Source organism: Cherax quadricarinatus, chromosome 44 (assembly GCF_038502225.1).
Source record: "Cherax quadricarinatus isolate ZL_2023a chromosome 44, ASM3850222v1, whole genome shotgun sequence".
NCBI lineage: Eukaryota > Metazoa > Arthropoda > Malacostraca > Decapoda > Parastacidae > Cherax > Cherax quadricarinatus.
Window position 1 is genome coordinate 18,004,722 of NC_091335.1, and position 24,619 is coordinate 18,029,340.

A 24,619-nucleotide genomic window follows, 5' to 3' on the forward strand; every position below is an offset into this window, starting at 1 on the left:
CTCCAAGACAAGCTCAACCAGGTCGAGCCTTCAATCCAGTTCACACTTGAAGAAGAAGTCGACAATACTCTTCCTTTCCTTGATGTCCTGCTCTGCAAAGCTGACCACGAACTTCGTTTTAAAGTCTATCGAAAACCCACCAACCAAAACGATCTTCTCCACTTCTACTCTCACCACGACACCAAAACCAAACGTGGTGTAATTATAGGCTTCTTCCTGCGTGCACTCAGAATCTGCAGCAACGAGTTCCTTGAGGAAGAATGCACTATAATTGAACAAATATTTTCTAAACTCCACTATCCTCGTCACTTCATCAGAGACTGCAGACGTCGGGCATTAAACATCTTCAACACACCCAGAGAAGACACTGCCGAGAAGAGATACATAGTCCTTCCCACCAACTCCATTTCCAAACATGTTTCCAACATCTTTGCCAAAACATCATTCCAAGTATCTACCTCCACAACCACGACCATCAAGGACATCACCAGTAGTAGACAGGACAAGCCTCCATCCTCTGCAGGGGTATACATAATCCCTTGTAATGACTGCAACAAGTTATACGTGGGCGAAACATCAAGGGACCTCCAAACACGTATTTCAGAACACCAATACGCAAGCAGGTCTGACGACACAAGGAATGCCTGCGTACAACACCGTAATTCACACAACCACTTGATAAACTACAGAAACTCAAGACTTATCGCCACAGAAGACAACACTCAATACCGAAGAATCCTGGAATCATCACTTATTTCTATATCCGACAACTTCAATCAGAATAGTGGCTTCTATAACATAGCTGAACCACTTGCCAAGAAACTTCTTCATCGCTATCCCACATAAGAACACTGTAGAAGGTCTGCTCACAAACTTATCCAATCTCCTTTCCAAGCTACCCAAGTTTTTAGACTCTATAACCCCACTCGGTACATCATCAGATGCAGCATTCTTCACCTGACCTCAGCATTCTGAACAGGACTATAAATACTCGCGTTCCTTCCACCCCAGGTAGTTCTGTTTGTGACTTGAAAAAGCCCACTGTGTGGGCGAAACGTAGTCAATAAAGGATCACATCACATTATACTGCATTTGTGTTTATATTTCTATACTACGATACAAGATTAAACTATATGACACCACAGCCAAGACATACAAACTACTCAAAAATCGACAAAGTCATCCAGAGAGAGAGAGAGAGAGAGAGAGAGAGAGAGAGAGAGAGAGAGAGAGAGAGAGAGAGAGAGAGAGAGAGAGAGAGAGAGAGAGAGAGAGAGAGAGAGACAGAGAGAGAGAGAGAGAAAACAACGAGACTGGATCCACATGTGAAAAAGATCAAAACTGAATACCAGATAACTGGCAGACACAACAGGAAGTATTTTTACAGCGAGATGTTAGTAAAGAGGAAGAAGAAACTAGAGACAGAGGAACCAGAAAAAAAATACACAGGGGACGCGATACGGTGTAAGCTGTCAGTAGCACCATAACACCCCGCTCCCCCTCCCCCCCCCCAAAAAAAAAAAATACACAGAGAAGTGTTAAACGAAATCAGGCTTACCTGTCACCGGTTTCAAGGGTTCTTCTACCCGTGCAGTCCATTAACCAGGTTGTTATTGCTAACGGTGTGCACGCACAGCCATCACAACCTGGCTTATCAGGCACTTTCAACAGGTAGTGATCGTTTCCTTTTGTGAACATCTACCTTTGTTCCAGAAAGATTTCTGTTACCTCGTTTTTAGTACACCTATTACAAATTTGTATTTACTTTAAGAATAAAAATCTGAAACAATTTACAACCCACATTTTCGAGAGGAGAATTTAGACGACTAATTAGACAACACGTGCAACACTCGTGTGTCCTTATCATGTTGATGTTTCGCCAACCAGTGACTATCATTCTAATACAGAAAATGCAGGGTAGAAGACAAATTGGTAATCTAAGGTGATCAGTCCCTCAGCCTTGATAAATCTACAGTATATGCATACGAGGATACAGACTTGTACACTGGACACAGGTGAAACACTAAGATGGCGTCTCCAACTGTTTGAAAGATGACCCCTGTGTGTGAGAAGTTCCACTTACATTGTTCCCAAAAATGGTGTCTAGGGTAACTATTTTGTGAGACAAGAGCGTTAACATAAAGAAATGGCTATAATCATAACTATAATTTTTAAAGGGGGTGGAGGGGTAAGCCAGTGGAAGGTCTCGGTCAGATAACCAAAAGCTCCAGCTAAGGGTCATCATATGAATTAGACCTGCGTCAGGAAACATTTGTCATGTTCCCTGACAAACCTGACCTACCAACAGCGTTATGCCACGTGTTAATACTAACACCACATGTAATAAACGTACAGATTTGAACGTTGCTTGTTTTAGCTGTTCCCTCATTGCTAGATGTATCGCGGCTGTTTCTTAATTTGCATATTTGTGGTTAAATATACGTTGTCGAGGTTTGTTTAACATAAACAAGACCAACTTATCTAACCTAATCTAACCGTGACTAACCAAATCCAACCCAATATAAACTAATCTAATCAAACTTAATCTAAAAATAAAATCCAGCATATTAAAAGAACGAAAACATTAAGAAACTGATGAAGAATACCATGATACAAACACTATCAAAATGAGGACAAGTTCCACTGAGAATACCAGGATACAAACACTATCAAAATGAGGACAAGTTCCACTGAGAATACCAGGATACAAACACTATCAAAATGAGGACAAGTTCCACTGAGAATACCAGGATACAAACACTATCAAAATGAGGACAAGTTCCACTGAGAATACCAGGATACAAACACTATCAAAATGAGGACAAGTTCCACTGAGAATACCAGGATAGAAACACTATCAAAATGAGGATAAGTTCCACTGAGAATACCAGGATACAAACACTATCAAAATGAGGACAAGTTCCACTGAGAATACCAGGATACAAACACTATCAAAATGAGGACACGTTCCACTGAGAATACCAGGATACAAACACTATCAAAATGAGGACAAGTTCCACTGAGAATACCAGGATACAAACACTATCAAAATGAGGACAAGTTCCACTGAGAATACCAGGATACAAACACTATCAAAATGAGGACAAGGTCCACTGAGAATACCAGGATACAAACACTACCAAAAGGAGGACAAGTTCCACTGAGAATACCAGGATACAAACACTATCAAAATGAGGACAAGTTCCACTGAGAATACCAGGATACAAACACTATCAAAATGAGGACAAGTTCCACTGAGAATACCAGGATACAAACACTACCAAAATGAGGACAAGTTCCACTGAGAATACCAGGATACAAACACTATCAAAATGAGGACAAGTTCCACTGAGAATACCAGGATACAAACACTATCAAAATGAGGACAAGTTCCACTGAGAATACCAGGATACAAACACTATCAAAATGAGGACAAGTTCCACTGAGAATACCAGGATACAAACACTATCAAAATGAGGACAAGTTCCACTGAGAATACCAGGATACAAACACTATCAAAATGAGGACAAGTTCCACTGAGAATACCAGGATACAAACACTATCAAAATGAGGACAAGTTCCACTGAGAATACCAGGATACAAACACTATCAAAATGAGGACAAGTTCCACTGAGAATACCAGGATACAAACACTATCAAAATGAGGACAAGTTCCACTGAGAATACCAGGATACAAACACTATCAAAATGAGGACAAGTTCCACTGAGAATACCAGGATACAAACACTATCAAAATGAGGACAAGTTCCACTGAGAATACCAGGATACAAACACTATCAAAATGAGGACAAGTTCCACTGAGAATACCAGGATAGAAACACTATCAAAATGAGGATAAGTTCCACTGAGAATACCAGGATACAAACACTATCAAAATGAGGACAAGTTCCACTGAGAATACCAGGATACAAACACTATCAAAATGAGGACACGTTCCACTGAGAATACCAGGATACAAACACTATCAAAATGAGAACAAGTTCCACTGAGAATACCAGGATACAAACACTATCAAAATGAGAACAAGTTCAACTGAGAATACCAGGATACAAACACTATCAAAATGAGAACAAGTTCCACTGAGAATACCAGGATACAAACACTATCAAAATGAGGACAAGTTCCACTGTTCCACTGAGAATACCAGGATACAAACACTATCAAAATGAGAACAAGTTCCACTGAGAATACCAGGATACAAACACTATCAAAATGAGAACAAGTTCCACTGAGAATACCAGGATACAAACACTATCAAAATGAGAACAAGTTCCACTGAGAATACCAGGATACAAACACTATCAAAATGAGAACAAGTTCCACTGAGAATACCAGGATACAAACACTATCAAAAGTTCCACTGAGAATACCAGGATAGAAACACTCTCAAAATGAGGACAAGTTCCACTGAGAATACCAGGATACAAACACTATCAAAATGAGGACAAGTTCCACTGAGAATACCAGGATAGAAACACTATCAAAATGAGAACAAGTTCCACTGAGAATAACATAAACCAAAGCAAGAAAAACCTTCGACGTTCGAATCTTTCCATTATGATTTAAAGTAATTTTCTAAAATACACTAAGTTTAGTTTGGAATCGTTACAGAATTTAATACAATAAATAATTCAATCACACAACAACTGTATATGCAACACCGTTAAATTAATTTTGAACATTTCAAGATAAAATTATGTTAGCAATCTATGTTCTGCTTCTAACGACAATAGAAGAGTTTAGTGAACAAAGGTGCTGGAGATGAGACACATGAAGTGAACCACAGGTACACAAACTTGTTACAACAAAGGTACTGGAGATGAGACACATATAGTGAACCACAGACACACAAACTTGTTACAACAAAGGTACTGGAGATGCGACACAAGTAGTGAACCACAGACACACAAACTTGTTACAACAAAGGTACTGGAGATGCGACACAAGTAGTGAACCACAGACACACAAACTTGTTACAACAAAGGTACTGGAGATGAGACACATGTAGTGAACCACAGGTGCACAAACTTGTCACAACAAAGGTACTGGAGATGAGACACATGTAGTGAACCACAGACACACAAACTTGTTACAACAAAGGTACTGGAGATGAGACACATGTAGTGAACCACAGGTACACAAACTTGTCACAACAAAGGTACTGGAGATGAGACACATGTAGTGAACCACAGGTGCACAAACTTGTCACAACAATGGTACTGAAGATGAGACACATGTAGTGAACCACAGACACACAAACTTGTTACAACAAAGGTACTGGAGATGAGACACATGTAGTGAACCACAGGTACACAAACTCGTCACAACAAAGCCTTGCTTAGTGAGATTTTTATTAAGAAAATAATGCTGTTACTGAGTCACATCTTGTAAGGATTCAGGTTTCTTGCCTATGTCAGATTTACTAGGGTACTCAAGATACTGAACTGTGTGTGTTGTATACACAGTGCTCTTACTTTATATACAACTGACTGAATACTGGAGAAATTCTGTGTGTACATATATATATACACATAAACACACACACCATCATTACCATCTACCACAAAGATAACTAACCCTCAATAAACTACCAAAAAGATAACCAACCCTCCACAAACTACCGAAAAGATAACCAACCCTCCACAAACTACCACAAAGATAACCAACCCTCCACAAACTACCACAAAGATAACTAACCCTCAATAAACTACCATAAAGATAACCAACCCTCCACAAACTACCATAAAGATAACCAACCCTCCACAAACCACCACAAAGATAACCATCCCTCCACAAACTACCATAAAGATAACCAACCCTCCACAAACTACCACAAAGATAACTAACCCTCAATAAACTACCATAAAGATAACCAACCCTCCACAAACTACCATAAAGATAACCAACCCTCCACAAACTACCACAAAGATAACCAACCCTCCACAAACTACCACAAAGATAACTAACCCTCAATAAACTACCATAAAGATAACCAACCCTCCACAAACTACCATAAAGATAACCAACCCTCCACAAACCACCACAAAGATAACCATCCCTCCACAAACTACCATAAAGATAACCATCCCTCCACAAACCACCACAAAGATAACCATCCCTCCACAAACTACCACAAAGATAACCATCCCTCCACAAACTACCATAAAGATAACCATCCCTCCACAAACTACCATAAAGATAACCATCCCTCCACAAACTACCATAAAGATAACCATCCCTCCACAAACTACCACAAAGATAACCATCCCTCCACAAACTACCACAAAGATAACCATCCCTCCACAACCCACCACAAAGATAACCTACCCTCCACAAACTACCATAAAGATAACCATCCCTCCACAAACTACCACAAAGATAACCATCCCTCCACAACCCACCACAAAGATAACCATCCCTCCACAAACCACCACAAAGATAACCTACCCTCCACAAACTATCACAAAGATAACCATCCCTCCACAACCCACCACAAAGATAACCTACCCTCCACAACCCACCACAAAGATAACCTACCCTCCACAACCCACCACAAAGATAACCATCCCTCCACAAACTACCATAAAGATAACCATCCCTCCACAAACTACCACAAAGATAACCATCCCTCCACAACCCACCACAAAGATAACCTACCCTCCACAAACTACCATAAAGATAACCATCCCTCCACAAACCACCACAAAGATAACCATCCCTCCACAAACCACCACAAAGATAACCTACCCTCCACAAACTACCATAAAGATAACCATCCCTCCACAACCCACCACAAAGATAACCTACCCTCCACAACCCACCACAAAGATAACCATCCCTCCACAAACCACCACAAAGATAAGCATCCCTCCACAAACCACCACAAAGATAACCATCCCTCCACAAACTACCATAAAGATAACCTACCCTCCACAAACCACCACAAAGATAACCATCCCTCCACAAACTACCATAACGATAACCATCCCTCCACAACCCACCACAAAGATAACCATCCCTCCACAACCCACCACAAAGATAACCATCCGTCCACAACCCACCACAAAGATAACCATCCCTCCACAACCCACCACAAAGATAACCTACCCTCCACAAACTACCATAAAGATAACCATCCCTCCACAACCCACCATAAAGATAACCTACCCTCCACAACCCACCACAAAGATAACCTACCCTCCACAAACTACCATAAAGATAACCTACCCTCCACAAACCACCATAAAGATAACCTACCCTCCACAAACTACCATAAAGATAACCATCCCTCCACAAACTACCATAAAGATAACCTACCCTCCACAAACTACCACAAAGATAACCATCCCTCCACAAACTACCATAAAGATAACCTACCCTCCACAAACTACCATAAAGATAACCTACCCTCCACGAACTACCATACAGATAACCTACCCTCCACAAACTACCACAAAGATAACCATCCCTCCACAAACTACCATAAAGATAACCTACCCTCCACAAACTACCATAAAGATAACCTACCCTCCACAAACTACCATAAAGATAACCATCCCTCCACAAACTACCATAAAGATAACCTACCCTCCACAAACCACCATAAAGATAACCATCTCTCCACAAACTACCATAAAGATAACCATCCCTCCACAAACTACCATAAAGATAACCATCCCTCCACAAACTACCATAAAGATAACCATCCCTCCACAAACTACCATAAAGATAACCTACCCTCCACAAACCACCATAAAGATAACCTACCCTCCACAAACTACCATAAAGATAACCTACCCTCCACAAACCACCATAAAGATAACCTACCCTCCACAAACTACCATAAAGATAACCTACCCTCCACAAACTACCACAAAGATAACCTACCCTCCACAAACTACCATAAAGATAACCTACCCTCCACAAACTACCACAAAGATAACCTACCCTCCACAAACTACCATAAAGATAACCTACCCTCCACAAACTACCATAAAGATAACCTACCCTCCACAAACCACCATAAAGATAACCTACCCTCCACAAACTACCATAAAGATAACCTACCCTCCACAAACCACCATAAAGATAACCTACCCTCCACAAACTACCATAAAGATAACCTACCCTCCACAAACTACCACAAAGATAACCTACCCTCCACAAACTACCATAAAGATAACCTACCCTCCACAAACTACCACAAAGATAACCTACCCTCCACAAACTACCATAAAGGTAACCTACCCTCCACAAACTACCATAAAGATAACCAACCCTCCACAAACTACCATAAAGATAACCTACCCTCCACAAACTACCACAAAGATAACCATCCCTCCACAAACTACCATAAAGATAACCTACCCTCCACAAACTACCATAAAGATAACCTACCCTCCACAAACTACCATAAAGATAACCTACCCTCCACAAACTACCATAAAGATAACCATCCCTCCACAAACTACCACAAAGATAACCTACCCTCCACAAACTACCATAAAGATAACCTACCCTCCACAAACTACCATAAAGATAACCTACCCTCCACAAACTACCATAAAGATAACCTACCATCCACAAACTACCACAAAGATAACCATCCTTCCACAAACTACCATAAAGATAACCTACCCTCCACAAACTACCATAAAGATAACCTACCCTCCACAAACTACCACAAAGATAACCATCCCTCCACAAACTACCATAAAGATAACCTACCCTCCACAAACCACCATAAAGATAACCTCTCCACAAACTACCATAAAGATAACCATCCCTCCACAAACTACCATAAAGATAACCATCCCTCCACAAACTACCATAAAGATAACCATCCCTCCACAAACTACCATAAAGATAACCTACCCTCCACAAACCACCATAAAGATAACCTACCCTCCACAAACTACCATAAAGATAACAATCCCTCCACAAACTACCACAAAGATAACCATCCCTCCACAAACTACCATAAAGATAACCATCCCTCCACAAACTACCATAAAGATAACCATCCCTCCACAAACTACCACAAAGATAACCATCCCTCCACAAACTACCATAAAGATAACCATCCCTCCACAAACTACCATAAAGATAACCTACCCTCCACAAACCACCATAAAGATAACCTACCCTCCACAAACTACCATAAAGATAACCTACCCTCCACAAACTACCATAAAGATAACCTACCCTCCACAAACCACCATAAAGATAACCTACCCTCCACAAACTACCATAAAGATAACCTACCCTCCACAAACCACCATAAAGATAACCTACCCTCCACAAACTACCATAAAGATAACCTACCCTCCACAAACTACCACAAAGATAACCTACCCTCCACAAACTACCATAAAGATAACCTACCCTCCACAAACTACCATAAAGATAACCTACCCTCCACAAACTACCACAAAGATAACCTACCCTCCACAAACTACCATAAAGATAACCTACCCTCCACAAACTACCATAAAGATAACCATCCCTCCACAAACTACCACAAAGATAACCTACCCTCCACAAACTACCATAAAGATAACCTACCCTCCACAAACTACCATAAAGATAACCTACCCTCCACACACTACCATAAAGATAACCTACCCTCCACAAACTACCACAAAGATAACCATCCCTCCACAAACTACCATAAAGATAACCTACCCTCCACAAACTACCACAAAGATAACCTACCCTCCACAAACTACCACAAAGATAACCATCTCTCCACAAACTACCATAAAGATAACCTACCCTCGACAAACTACCATAAAGATAACCTACCCTCCACAAACTACCATAAAGATAACCTACCCTCCACAAACTACCATAAAGATAACCTACCCTCCACAAACTACCACAAAGATAACCATCCCTCCACAAACCACCACAAAGATAACCATCCCTCCACAAACCACCACAAAGATAACCATCCCTCCACAAACCACCACAAAGATAACCATCCCTCCACAAACTACCATAAAGATAACCATCCCTCCACAAACTACCATAAAGATAACCATCCCTCCACAAACTACCATAAAGATAACCATCCCTCCACAAACCACCATAAAGATAACCATCCCTCCACAAACTACCATAAAGATAACCATCCCTCCACAAACTACCATAAAGATAACCATCCCTCCACAAACTACCATAAAGATAACCTACCCTCCACAAACTACCACAAAGATAACCATCCCTCCACAAACTACCATAAAGATAACCTACCCTCCACAAACTACCATAAAGATAACCTACCCTCCACAAACTACCATAAAGATAACCTACCCTCCACAAACTACCATAAAGATAACCTACCCTCCACAAACTACCATAAAGATAACCTACCCTCCACAAACTACCATAAAGATAACCTACCCTCCACAAACTACCACAAAGATAACCATCCCTCCACAAACTACCATAAAGATAACCTACCCTCCACAAACTACCACAAAGATAACCATCCCTCCACAAACCACCACAAAGATAACCATCCCTCCACAAACTACCATAAAGATAACCTACCCTCCACAAACTACCATAAAGATAACCTACCCTCCACAAACCACCACAAAGATAACCTACCCTCCACAAACTACCATAAAGATAACCTACCCTCCACAAACTACCATAAAGATAACCTACCCTCCACAAACCACGATAAAGATAACCTACCCTCCACAAACCACCATAAGGATAACCTACCCTCCACAAACCACGATAAAGATAACCTACCCTCCACAAACCACCATAAAGATAACCATCCCTCCACAAACTACCATAAAGATAACCATCCCTCCACAAACTACCATAAAGATAACCATCCCTCCACAAACTACCATAAAGATAACCTACCCTCCACAAACCACCATAAAGATAACCATCCCTCCACAAACTACCATAAAGATAACCATCCCTCCACAAACTACCACAAAGATAACCATCCCTCCACAAACTACCATAAAGATAACCTACCCTCCACAAACTACCATAAAGATAACCTACCCTCCACAAACTACCATAAAGATAACCTACCCTCCACAAACTACCATAAAGATAACCTACCCTCCACAAACTACCATAAAGATAACCTACCCTCCACAAACTACCATAAAGATAACCTACCCTCCACAAACTACCACAAAGATAACCATCCCTCCACAAACTACCATAAAGATAAACTACCCTCCACAAACTACCATAAAGATAACCTACCCTCCACAAACTACCATAAAGATAACCTACCCTCCACAAACTACCATAAAGATAACCTACCCTCCACAAACTACCATAAAGATAACCTACCCTCCACAAACTACCATAAAGATAACCTACCCTCCACAAACTACCATAAAGATAACCTACCCTCCACAAACTACCACAAAGATAACCATCCCTCCACAAACCACCACAAAGATAACCATCCCTCCACAAACTACCATAAAGATAACCATCCCTCCACAAACTACCATAAAGATAACCTACCCTCCACAAACTACCATAAAGATAACCTACCCTCCACAAACCACCACAAAGATAACCTACCCTCCACAAACTACCATAAAGATAACCTACCCTCCACAAACTACCATAAAGATAACCTACCCTCCACAAACCACGATAAAGATAACCTACCCTCCACAAACTACCACAAAGATAACCATCCCTCCACAAACCACCATAAAGATAACCTACCCTCCACAAACTACCATAAAGATAACCTACCCTCCACAAACTACCACAAAGATAACCATCCCTCCACAAACTACCATAAAGATAACCATCCCTCCACAAACCACCACAAAGATAACCATCCCTCCACAAACTACCATAAAGATAACCTACCCTCCACAAACTACCACAAAGATAACCATCCCTCCACAAACTACCATAAAGATAACCTACCCTCCACAAACTACCATAAAGATAACCATGCCTCCACAAACTACCATAAAGATAACCTACCCTCCACAAACTACCATAAAGATAACCTACCCTCCACAAACTACCACAAAGATAACCATCCCTCCACAAACTACCATAAAGATAACCTACCCTCCACAAACTACCATAAAGATAACCTACCCTCCACAAACTACCATAAAGATAACCTACCCTCCACAAACTACCACAAAGATAACCATCCCTCCACAAACTACCATAAAGATAACCTACCCTCCACAAACTACCATAAAGATAACCTACCCTCCACAAACTACCATAAAGATAACCTACCCTCCACAAACTACCATAAAGATAACCTACCCTCCACAAACTACCACAAAGATAACCATCCCTCCACAAACTACCATAAAGATAACCATCCCTCCACAAACCACCACAAAGATAACCTACCCTCCACAAACTACCATAAAGATAACCATCCCTCCACAAACCACCACAAAGATAACCTACCCTCCACAAACTACCATAAAGATAACCTACCCTCCACAAACTACCATAAAGATAACCATCCCTCCACAAACTACCATAAAGATAACCATCCCTCCACAAACTACCATAAAGATAACCATCCCTCCACAAACTACCATAAAGATAACCTACCCTCCACAAACTACCATAAAGATAACCATCCCTCCACAAACTACCATAAAGATAACCTACCCTCCACAAACTACCATAAAGATAACCATCGCTCCACAAACTACCATAAAGATAACGTACCCTCCACAAACTACCATAAATATAACCATCCCTCCACAAACTACCATAAAGATAACGTACCCTCCACAAACTACCATAAAGATAACCATCCCTCCACAAACTACCATAAAGATAACCTACCCTCCACAAACTACCATAAAGATAACCATCGCTCCACTAACTACCATAAAGATAACGTACCGTCCACAAACTACCATAAAGATAACCATCCCTCCACAAACTACCATAAAGATAACCTACCCTCCACAAACTACCATAAAGATAACCATCCCTCCACAAACTACCATAAAGATAACCTACCCTCCACAAACTACCATAAAGATAACCATCCCTCCACAAACTACCATAAAGATAACCTACCCTCCACAAACTACCATAAAGATAACCATCCCTCCACAAACTACCATAAAGATAACCTACCCTCCACAAACTACCATAAAGATAACCATCCCTCCACAAACTACCATAAAGATAACCTACCCTCCACAAACTACCATAAAGATAACCTACCCTCCACAAACTACCATAAAGATAACCATCCATCCACAAACTATCATAAAGATAACCTACCCTCCACAAACTACCATAAAGATAACCATCCCTCCACAAACTACCATAAAGATAACCTACCCTCCACAAACTACCATAAAGATAACCATCCCTCCACAAACTACCATAAAGATAACCTACCCTCCACAAACTACCATAAAGATAACCTACCCTCCACAAACTACCATAAAGATAACCTACCCTCCACAAACTACCATAAAGATAACCATCCCTCCACAAACTACCATAAAGATAACCTACCCTCCACAAACTACCATAAAGATAACCATCCCTCCACAAACTATCATAAAGATAACCTACCCTCCACAAACTACCATAAAGATAACCATCCCTCCACAAACTACCATAAAGATAACCTACCCTCCACAAACTACCATAAAGATAACCATCCCTCCACAAACTACCATAAAGATAACCTACCCTCCACAAACTACCATAAAGATAACCTACCCTCCACAAACTACCATAAAGATAACCATCCCTCCACAAACTACCACAAAGATAACCATCCCTCCACAAACTACCATAAAGATAACCTACCCTCCACAAACTACCATAAAGATAACCTACCCTCCACAAACTACCATAAAGATAACCTACCCTCCACAAACTACCATAAAGATAACCTACCCTCCACAAACTACCATAAAGATAACCTACCCTCCACAAACTACCATAAAGATAACCTACCCTCCACAAACTACCATAAAGATAACCTACCCTCCACAAACTACCATAAAGATAACCTACCCTCCACAAACTACCATAAAGATAACCTACCCTCCACAAACTACCATAAAGATAACCATCCCTCCACAAACTACCATAAAGATAACCTACCCTCCACAAACTACCATAAAGATAACCTACCCTCCACAAACTACCATAAAGATAACCTACCCTCCACAAACTACCATAAAGATAACCATCCCTCCACAAACTACCATAAAGATAACCTACCCTCCACAAACTACCATAAAGATAACCTACCCTCCACAAACTACCATAAAGATAACCATCCCTCCACAAACTACCATAAAGATAACCATCCCTCCACAAACTACCATAAAGATAACCTACCCTCCACAAACTACCATAAAGATAACCTACCCTCCACAAACTACCATAAAGATAACCATCCCTCCACAAACTACCATAAAGATAACCATCCCTCCACAAACTACCATAAAGATAACCTACCCTCCACAAACTACCATAAAGATAACCTACCCTCCACAAACTACCATAAAGATAACCTACCCTCCACAAACTACCATAAAGATAACCTACCCTCCACAAACTACCATAAAGATAACCTACCCTCCACAAACTACCATAAAGATAACCTACCCTCCACAAACTACCATAAAGATAACCATCCCTCCACAAACTACCATAAAGATAACCTACCCTCCACAAACTACCATAAAGATAACCTACCCTCCACAAACTACCATAAAGATAACCTACCCTCCACAAACTACCATAAAGATAACCTACCCTCCACAAACTACCATAAAGATAACCTACCCTCCACAAACTACCATAAAGATAACCTACCCTCCACAAACTACCATAAAGATAACCTACCCTCCACAAACTACCATAAAGATAACCTACCCTCCACAAACTACCATAAAGATAACCTACCCTCCACAAACTACCATAAAGATAACCTACCCTCCACAAACTACCATAAAGATAACCTACCCTCCACAAACTACCATAAAGATAACCTACCCTCCACAAACTACCATAAAGATAACCTACCCTCCACAAACTACCATAAAGATAACCATCCCTCCACAAACTACCACAAAGATAACCATCCCTCCACAAACTACCATAAAGATAACCTACCCTCCACAAACTACCACAAAGATAACCATCCCTCCACAAACTACCATAAAGATAACCTACCCTCCACAAACTACCATAAAGATAACCTACCCTCCACAAACTACCATAAAGATAACCATCCCTCCACAAACTACCATAAAGATAACCTACCCTCCACAACCAGCTGCTACCATTATTTACCAAACTCAGCAACACATAAGATACACATAAAAAACTCCAACATTTAGCATCAATCAGCCGGAACATTTGTTTTACCAGTGATTGTTATCAATGTTGTCACAACAAAACTCTCCACTACATTCACACTTGTTATACAAAAAACTTAACGCCTATTGAAAACAAAATGAAAACTGAAAATGATATTGTTAGAATGTGAACTGCCTGCTGTTGAACACTGAGCTGTCTGCTGGTGAACACTGAGCTGTTTGCTGGTGAACACTGAGTTGTCTGCTGGTGAACACTGAGCTGTCTGCTGGTGAACACTGAGCTGTCTGCTGGTGAACACTGAGCTGTCTGCTGGTGAACACTGAGCTGTCTGCTGGTGAACACTGACCTGTCTGCTGGTGAACATTGAGCTGTCTGCTGGTGAACACTGACCTGTCTGCTGGTGAACACTGAGCTGTCTGCTGGTGAACACTGAGCTGTCTGCTGGTGAACATTGAGCTGTCTGCTGGTGAACACTGACCTGTCTGCTGGTGAACACTGACCTGTCTGCTGGTGAACACTGAGCTGCCTGCTGGTGAACACTGAGCTGTCTGCTGGTGAACACTGAGCTGTCTGCTGGTGAACACTGACCTGTCTGCTGGTGAACACTGACCTGTCTGCTGGTGAACACTGACCTGTCTGCTGGTGAACACTGAGCTGCCTGCTGGTGAACACTGACCTGTCTGCTGGTGAACACTGAACTGTCTGCTGGTGAACACTGAACTGTCTACTGGTGAACACTGAACTGCCTGCTGGTGAACACTAAGCTGCCTGTTGGTGAGAAATGAGTTGTCTGCTGGTGAACACTGATACTGAACTGCCTACTGATGAACACCGACATTGAACTGCCTACTGATGAACACTGACAGTGAACTACCTACTGGTGAACACCGACATTGAACTGCCTACTGATGAACACCGACACTGAACTGCCTACTGGTGAACACCGACATTGAACTGCCTACTGGTGAACACCGACACTGAACTACCTACTGGTGAACACCGACATTGAACAGCCTACTGATGAACACTGACACTGAACTGCCTACTGATGAACACCGACACTGAACTGCCTACTGATGAACACCGACACTGAACTGCCTACTGATGAACACCAACATTGAACTGCCTACTGATGAACACCGACATTGAACTGCCTACTGATGAACACGGACATTGAACTGCCTACTGATGAACACTGACACTGAACTTCCTACTGATGAACACCGACACTGAACTGCCTACTGATGAACACTGACACTGAACTGCCTACTGATGAACACCAACATTGAACTGCCTACTGATGAACACCGACATTGAACTGCCTACTGATGAACACTGACACTGAACTGCCTACTGATGAACACTGACACTGAACTGCCTACTGATGAACACCGACATTGAACTGCCTACTGATGAACACCGACATTGAACTGCCTACAGATCAACACCGACATTGAACTGCCTACTGATGAACACTGACACTCTGCTGCTTGCTGGTAAACACTTACATGGAGCTGCCTGCTGAACACCTACATGGAGCTGCCTGCTGGTGAACCCTACATGGAGCTGCCTGCTGGTGAACCCTACATGGAGCTGCCTGCTGAACACCTACATGGAGCTGCCTGCTGGTGAACCCTACATGGAGCTGCCTGCTGGTGAACACCTACATGGAGCTGCCTGGTTCCTATTTTAGGTTTCAAACCTACCGACTCCCCTGGGTTAACATGGCTGCATGTCACTTTTCACCACCAGTGAAGACTAAAATATTTCCTAAAATATGGCATAAAACAAACCTAGAACATATACACTAAGATATAGACGTCTGAGTGTAGAAGACGCATGTTACCAGGTGGGTGAGAACAACACTGTGATGAAGACGAAGGAATATTAAGAATGAGAGGCACTCATCACTGCAGAGTAAACAATTGTAGTCTGGGGGAAATGTGACAGAAGCCGTAGGAAAATGCCGGGAACAAGGGGCTAGTAACCCCCTTCTCCTGTATAAATTACTAAATATAAAAAGAAGAAAAACTTTCGTTTCCTCATTTTTCGGGTAACCTTCCTCGGTGGGACACGGCCGGTACCTCGGTGGGACACGGCCGGTACCTCGGTGGGACACGGCCGGTACCTCGGTGGGACACGGCCGGTACCTCGGTGGGACACGGCCGGTACCTCGGTGGGACACGGCCGGTATGGTAGAAAAATAAAATGTTCAGAATATGCGGCATGTTTCATTATAACTCACCAGTTACAGGTCTTATGTTTACGGGTAACTGACTCGTGAACAGTCACCCGTTTGACTGTTTTAGCAAGAGTGAAATAATGACTTGAAGAGAATATGCTTCCCATACACCCACATAGAACACAGGCACATTAAGGTCACACTCAACGGCACTGGAAGCATCGCACCACAGGCGAACGGTTGCCTCTCTCCTTGCCAGGAAAAGGCTAACATAAACTGGGTTATCGGCTGCACGTCAAACTCACAACAGGAAGAGTACAGAATGTCCCAGTGTAAGAGTGAAGGGCAAGCCGGGGAGTGGCTGGGACTCCAGGCAGGCACGGCACAGCAGGATCCCTCCATCAGCCCTGGAGGTACACTGGTACACCACTGTAATGTCTAGGGCCAACAGATCATCTAATATGACCTTTATATAGGAGACGCACGTCAGGCCCCAACCAAGAATCATTCCCAAGAATATCACCTACGTCTCTCAGGAAAGTGCCACGCCATAAAGACTTGGTAGCAGAGAGACAGAAGTGGAAAGGCAAGAAGAGACAGGAAAGAAGGGATACTGACAGGCAAGGAGAGAGGAACGGGAGAAGTTAGCACAAAGACTAGTGGAAGAAGGGGAAGCAGGAAGTAAACAGAACGATGATGAAACAGCAGGCACGGATGAGACAGGAGCAGGAGGCAGCACAAGCAGACACTGACACCAGTTACAACGTCCGCGTCACCACCAGGTTTTGTACTTCAAGACAAGGCTCCAATAAACAACTTCCGGTCACCACAACAGGTGGTGACCACATGCGTCATAAGACTGGCACCACCTTCCACAGGTCACAACAACAGGTGGTGACCACATGCGTCATAAGACTGGCACCACCTTCCATAGGTCACAACAACAGGTGGTGACCACATGCGTCATAAGACTGGCACCACCTTCCATAGGTCACCACAACAGGTGGTGACCACATGCGCCATAAGACTGGCACCATCTTCCATAGGTCACAACAGGTGGTGACCACATGCGTCATAAGACTGGCACCACCTTCCATAGGTCACAACAACAGGTGGTGACCAGATGCGTCATAAGACTGGCACCACCTTCCATAGGTCACAACAACAGGTGGTGACCAGATGCGCCATAAGACTGGCACCACCTTCCACAGGTCACAACAACAGGTGGTGACCACATGCGTCATAAGACTGGCACCACCTTCCATAGGCCACAACAACAGGTGGTGACCAGATGCATCATAAGACTGGCACCACCTTCCATAGGTCACAACAACAGGTGGTGACCACGTGCGTCATAAGACTGGCACCACCTTCCATAGGTCACAACAACAGGTGGTGACCAGATGCGTCATAAGACTGGCACCACCTTCCATAGGTCACAACAGGTGGTGACCAGATGCGTCATAAGACTGGCACCAACTTCCATAGGTCACAACAACAGGTGGTGACCACATGCGTCATAAGACTGGCACCACCTTCCATAGGTCACCACAACAGGTGGTGACCACATGCGCCATAAGACTGGCACCATCTTCCATAGGTCACAACAGGTGGTGACCACATGCGTCATAAGACTGGCACCACCTTCCATAGGTCACAACAACAGGTGGTGACCAGATGCGTCATAAGACTGGCACCACCTTCCATAGGTCACAACAACAGGTGGTGACCACATGCGCCATAAGACTGGCACCACCTTCCACAGGTCACAACAACAGGTGGTGACCACATGCGTCATAAGACTGGCACCACCTTCCATAGGCCACAACAACAGGTGGTGACCAGATGCATCATAAGACTGGCACCACCTTCCATAGGTCACAACAACAGGTGGTGACCACATGCGCCATAAGACTGGCACCACCTTCCATAGGTCACAACAACAGGTGGTGACCAGATGCGTCATAAGACTGGCACCACCTTCCATAGGTCACAACAACAGGTGGTGACCAGATGCATCATAAGACTGGCACCACCTTCCATAGGTCACAACAACAGGTGGTGACCACATGCGCCATAAGACTGGCACCACCTTCCACAGGTCACAACAACAGGTGGTGACCAGATGCGTCATAAGACTGGCACCACCTTCCATAGGTCACAACAACAGGTGGTGACCAGATGCGTCATAAGACTGGCACCACCTTCCATAGGTCACAACAACAGGTGGTGACCAGATGCGTCATAAGACTGGCACCAACTTCCATAGGTCACAACAACAGGTGGTGACCAGATGCGTCATAAGACTGGCACCACCTTCCATAGGTCACAACAGGTGGTGACCAGATGCGTCATAAGACTGGCACCAACTTCCATAGGTCACAACAACAGGTGGTGACCAGATGCGTCATAAGACTGGCACCACCTTCCATAGGTCACAACAACAGGTGGTGACCAGATGCGTCATAAGACTGGCACCACCTTCCTAACCTTGACCTTAAATGCTTTCTTGATAGTTGTGACAGAACCCACAGGCATAACACCAGACACAAACATCTCTACGACATTCCCCGTGTCAGACTAAACCTTTGCAAAAATTCAATGTACGTCAAAGGCCCTAAAATCTGGAACACCTTACCTGAAAACTCTAGAACTGCAGACACATTCATCATCTTCAGAACTACCGTTAGAAAACATCTTATCTCCCTGATCCACCCCGACAACTATATAAAAAACCACCTGGTGGTTCACACTTACACTCACTCACTCACCCATTTGACTATAAACACAGAAATGCGAATCTTAAGCTTAAAATAATGATTCCTAACTAGTCACAAGTTTGCCTGTGATACTCCAATATAGAAACTATGTATTGTGCCAAAACAGAAGCATTCACATTGCTAAACTCACAAACTAGTATTTAGTCACTTAGTATTTAGTCAACTTACTCCATAATTTGTAATAATTTAGGGTTAAGAATTAATCTAAGTTTGCCCGAAATGCCTAGCCATGCTAGGTGTTCTAGTGGCCCCCTCTGTAATTAGTATTTTATTACATGTAAACCACACAATAACCAAAATCTGTAAACTCAGCATTGTAATCCTTATAGAGAATGAACTTGATTGATTGATTGATTGATAGGTCACAACAGGTGGTGACCACATGCGTCATAAGACTGGCACCACCTTCCATAGGTCACAACAACAGGTGGTGACCACATGCGTCATAAGACTGGCACCACCTTCCACAGGTCACAACAACAGATGGTGACCACATGCGTCATAAGACTGGCACCACCTTCCATAGGTCACAACAGATGGTGACCACATGCGTCATACTTAAGGCTGACAACACCTTCCACAACAGCATGAAAAAAATAAGAAATTAAACAAAGGTTCGGATGTGAGAGTAAGAAGGGCGAGGGTGGCAGGCGAGGGTGGCAGGCGAGGGTGGCAGGCGAGGGTGGCAGGCGAGGGTGGCAGGCGAGGGTGGCAGGCGAGGGTGGCAGGCGAGGGTGGCAGCCGAGGGTGGCAGGCGAGGGTGGCAGGTGAGGGTGGCAGGTGAAAGTGGCAGGCGAGGGTGGCAGGTGAGGGTGGCAGGTGAGGATGGCAGGTGAGGATGGCAGGTGAGGGTGGCAGGTGAGGATGGCAGGTGAGGATGGCAGGTGAGGGTGGCAGGTGAGGATGGCAGGTGAGGGTGGGAAACCTGAACACAAATGTTTCGCCAGCCAGTGGCTTCGTCAGTCCAATACTGATGGACTGAACACATCGACTCCAGGCTGTGGGAATGATTACCTCATACTCCTCATTTTCCTCTGTTATTCTCTGTACAGGACTGAAGAAGCAACTGGCTGGCTAAACGTTTTTCCTCAATAAAGATTCCGAAATGTTGCACAGCTGCCTCATTCATCTTGGTTGTCCCAACCATTTTCACCACAAGCTGACAAACCTTTTACTAACATATACTGTAGCTTGGGATAGTATCCTGCAGCAGAAAACCTGCCTCGGGAACAACAGTATCCTGCAGCAGAAAACCTGCCTCGGGAACAACAGTATCCTGCAGCAGAAAACCTGCCTCGGGAACAACAGTATCCTGCAGCAGAAAACCTGCCTCGGGAACAACAGTATCCTGCAGCAGAAAACCTGCCTCGGGAACAACAGTATCCTGCAGCAGAAAACCTGCCTCGGGAACAACAGTATCCTGCAGCAGAAAACCTGCCTCGGGAACAACAGTATCCTGCAGCAGAAAACCTGCCTCGGGAACAACAGTATCCTGCAGCAGAAAACCTGCCTCGGGAACAACAGTATCCTGCAGCAGAAAACCTGCCTCGGGAACAACAGTATCCTGCAGCAGAAAACCTGCCTCGGGAACAACAGTATCCTGCAGCAGAAAACCTGCCTCGGGAACAACAGTATCCTGCAGCAGAAAACCTGCCTCGGGAACAACAGTATCCTGCAGCAGAAAACCTGCCTCGGGAACAACAGTATCCTGCAGCAGAAAACCTGCCTCGGGAACAACAGTATCCTGCAGCAGAAAACCTGCCTCGGGAACAACAACAGTATCCTGCAGCAGAAAACCTGCCTCGGGAACCTAACAACAGTATCCTGCAGCAGAAAACCTGCCTCGGGAACAACAGTATCATGCAGCAGAAAACCTGCCTACCTGCAACAGTATCCTGCAGCAGAAAACCTCGGGAACAACAGTATCCTGCAGCAGAAAACCTGCCTCGGGTACCTGCAGCACAGTATCCTGCAGCAGAAAACCTGCCTCGGAAACAACAGTATCCTGCAGCAGAAAACCTCCCTCGGGAACAACAGTATCCTGCAGCAGAAAACCTGCCTCGGGAACAACAGTATCCTGCAGCAGAAAACCTGCCTAGCGAACAACACCATCCTGCAACAGAAAGACTTCCTAGCGAACAACACCATCCTGCAGCAGAAAGCTTGCCTCGGGAACCATGCTACAACTGTGCATATCAAGAGATGGACAGGAAATAACGGAGAGGGAACAGCAGAGTACGTGAAAACCAAGTAGAAGTACAGGTAGGTTGGCCTGGCCCGGGTCTTCATGTGGTGACCCGGCCGACGTGCAGACCCGCCAGGCACGGACAAGAGAAGCAGGTGCAAGGACACGAGGAGGGAGCAACCAACCTCATGAAACTCCTACAGATGCAACCCCAGCCCCTTTCCCAGCAGGACCAACTGTGGGCCAGTCCCCACCTCCCCAGAACCAACTCCCGCACCACCCCTTCCCTACCTGTAGCTTTATCCCTGTCCCCTCCCCCTGCAGTGACACACACCAACCCCTGCCCTACTTCCCCTCATTCCTGCAAAAAAGTAGACAAAACAAACAAGTGTATGATAAGAGAAAGTAACCTCACAGTAGTACACACACACACGTCCGGATGGATTATCAAACATGTGTGACGAACCGAAAGAATAAACAGCTGAGGTAACCCCAGACAATGTAGCTGTCACAGAGACAAGGCTGACCAAAATGATATCAGATGGGGACAGGAAAAGGCTGATGATTAAGACACATGTACAACAGTTGGGTATATTTATGTTGAAACGTTTCGCCTACACAACAGGCTTTTTCAGTCAAATACAGAGGCAGCAGGTGTAGTGGAAGCCTACTGTGCAAGCGAAACATTCCAACAATGAACATATCCAACTGTTGTACATGTATCTTGCATCAACTTGTCGGTATTTTACACCATTTTCAGCATCAGAAAAAGGTTCTAAATGCATCTGGGCAAAATGCAAAATTAATCAAACAAGTGGTTGTTTGATTTTAACCCCAGCAAATGTAAGGTTATGAAAACTGGGGAAGGGGCCAGAAGACCGGACACAGAGCATAAACTCCGGGAACAGAGGCTGTAGACTTCCATCAAAAAAAAAAATAAAAAAAAAAGACCTAGGGGTGAGCAGTGCCTGAAATATCGTCCAAAACTCACATCAGCCGAATGACCTCAGCAGCCAGTGTTCGTCTGGCAAATCTAGGAACAGTCTTCGGGCATCTCAACAAAGTTGTTCCGGGCACTTTATATAACAAACGTCAGGACCATCTTAGAGTATGCATGGAACTCACACATGAAAAAACACCTTAAGAAAAAGAGAAAGTGCAGTAGTATGTAATGAATGAAGCTTGGTACGAGGAGAGGCGAACCGAACTGAATCTAACGACACTGGAGGACAAGAACCAGGGAAGACATGATAACATACAAAATACTCAGAGGAATGGATAGGGTTGACAGGAGCAGGCTGAGAGGCGAGAAACAGGTACTCGGGGGCACAGCTGAAAGTTAAAGATGCAGATGAGTCACGGAGATGTCAGGAAGTATTTCTTCAGTCTCAAGGTGGTCGGGAAGTGGAGTGATCTCGATGGAGTGGAGGAGGCAGCCTTCATATATAGTTTAAAGAGCGGGTACGATGAGGCCCACGAGGCTAGGCGTGAATCTAGCTAACAGCAAGTTGAGGGGCGGGGACAGGAGCTAAGATGCTATTAATATGGAACCCTATATACGTTAGCGCGCGCACACACACACACACACACACACACACACACACACACACACACACACACACACACACACACACACACACACACACACACACACACACACACACACGCGTGGATAGGGACAGGATGTTTTAGTGATGGGACACAGCAACAAGGGGTCACAATTGGAAGTTGAAGGGCAAGGCCAGGAGCTAAGACTCGACTCTGCAACTACAAATAGGCGAGTACACACACACACACACACACACTGAACCAGGAACCTTACTAGTAAGTCTTCCTGTCTTACAAGGTGTGTGGACAACATACTGTGACCAAGCCTCTGGCTGTGTATTCACATATTTCATCAGTTATACGCAGCTTAGTTCGGTTTATATCTCCGCTGAAATACCTGATTCTGTGATGGTGATAACTTTTGCTTGTCAAGTTTCACACACGGGCAGTCTGGCAGTTAGACGAGTACATCTAGGTAGCATATCTTGAGCTTACTGAACCGAGGATCGAGCCCGCAACAGTACTTGCGATGAATGATCCGCGCGGGTTTAG

General features: G+C 43.8%; 1 protein-coding gene across 2 annotated transcripts in view; it reads right to left on the reverse strand.

Moving 5' to 3' along the window:
- Positions 1-24,619, reverse strand: part of uex (metal transporter uex) — a 428,924-nt gene that overhangs the window by 385,963 nt on the left and 18,342 nt on the right. The gene's annotated exons all lie outside the window — the stretch shown is intronic.